Genomic DNA, 2020 nt, shown 5'->3' on the forward strand with positions numbered 1-2020 from the left:
TCCCTCACATATTTCTCAGCCTCCTCCACTGGCAAAACTACTGTGACTTCCCTTGTTTTGATTTCTTCTTAAATATGTTTTCACAGAGGTGTAACCACCGTCTTCAATTGGCCCAGGTTTGGTCAGTGGCGTGTCCATCATCCTCAGAGCCAACAGCAATTGGCTCTGCTGGACATGGTGGAAGCCTCCAGAAGCTTCTCACAGGAGCCATCTTTTCGGCCCCCCCACTTCCAAAAATTGGGCCAAGCAAAACCAACACAACCTACTACAGTTGACTCTATCAGAAATGTGAATCGATGGTTCATGCACTTCTGACAGTTTCTCAATCATTTTGTGTTTTATTTGTTTGTTCGTTTCTCGTGAAGGAGTAGAGCTGGACCTCATTGTRCCTGGGAATCCTGCAAACAAATAAAAGCTGGTGAGGCTTATGAGGAAAATGGGAATACCAGAGCAACCTCAGGGAGGACCTCATGCCTCTCTTATAACTCTTCAGAGGAGGTTGTAGTGAGGTGGGGCTTGGTCTCTTCTGCTATGACTGAAAAGAAAGGATGAAATGGCCTTAAGTTGCTCTAGGGGGAAGTTCAGATCATATATTTGATTTTTTTTTCCTCTGAAAGAGTGGTTGGATATTACAATTACTTGCCAGTGATGTGGTGGAGTTGTCGTCTCTGGAAGTGTTCAAGATGTAGCAACTGGGAATTATGGTTTAAGGGTAATTGTAGTGGTGCTGGTCTGGACTAGATGACCTTGAAGGCGCCTTCCAACTTTGATGATTCCGTGTGAAACATCAGAAAATGTCTTATTATTACCAGAGTGGGAGAGCAGTTCTCATCCATGCCTTGAAGGTGCACATCTGCTAAGATAAACACTTGGCTAAATTTATGTTTCCCGGAGCTGAGACTGAAAGAAATGCTCTTTTCCCTGTGGCTACAGATATTCTTCAGTCAGAATTTGCATATCATCCATGATGCAAAAAAGGTTTGTGAATGCAAAGCTGGATGACAAAAGGGCTGGATTTGAATGAGGAAAATCAGTGGATCAGTGTGTGCTTGGCTGGGTAATGTTTTGATTTCAGGCCTGGTGCCAAGGTCTGTGCTATGTTTCCTTTGATCCTGGTATCCCTGTTCTGAAAGGCAATGCCAATCCTCCAGTAATAAAGTATTTCCTAAAAATATGTACAGGTAGAGCCATGATGCTTATGTAGAATGGCTTATAGTTCCCTTATGAAAATGTCATTATTCATTTGTAACTCCCGGGAACATAGTGATGTAGAGTGTCTTCATCAGTTGCATTTAGACTTTCAGGTCATTGTCTCCTGCAAGATAGTGGTCTTTTCACATGTTTCTAGTCAGTGTTTTTGAAACTATGACTTGGTTTGACAACAAGTATCTAATTCAATCACCTAGGAGAGAATTTTGTGTGTGAGGAATATGAAGAAAAAGGGAAAAGTGAATCTGTTAGATTCTCTTAGAAGGGTGAGCTTGAGAAAGGGGCCTCAGATGTTTTATATCTTTGGGAGGTCACATAATGGAGTTGCTGAGAGCTGATGACTATTTTTATAATGAACTCCCACAACTCCACTGTCTAGTGTAAGACTTTAGGGCTGCACTTGCATCTTGAGGCCTCTTTCTCAAGAAAGAGGCTGAGTGACTTGCAGGTTTTCAGAGAGATTAATTCCAATGCCCACAGTGAAGACCAAGAAGATTTCCTGTTGTCTTTCTCTAACTGCCCTTGTCTTCTAATCCTTCCTTTCCTTGCTTGTCTGATTTTTCTTTTGGTTTTTTGATTCTTGGTTTCCTTTGTATGAAGTTTTCCTTGTTATTATCAGCATTGCTTCATTCAGCGATGCATCCTGTGTTAGTGCCTCTTGTTCATGCTTCAGCAGGTGTGAAGGGCAGGAGATGTGAGAGTATCTTTGAGTTCTGTTACTCTTGGGATGAATGGATGTACACATAACTTCCGTGATATCTCTGTGGAACAGTACGTGTGATAAAAGAGGGCAGGAGATTCTCTCTGAGCC

Source organism: Malurus melanocephalus, unplaced genomic scaffold, assembly GCF_030028575.1.
Source record: "Malurus melanocephalus ecotype Western Australia unplaced genomic scaffold, MMel_1.1 scaffold_2446, whole genome shotgun sequence".
Lineage (NCBI taxonomy): Eukaryota > Metazoa > Chordata > Aves > Passeriformes > Maluridae > Malurus > Malurus melanocephalus.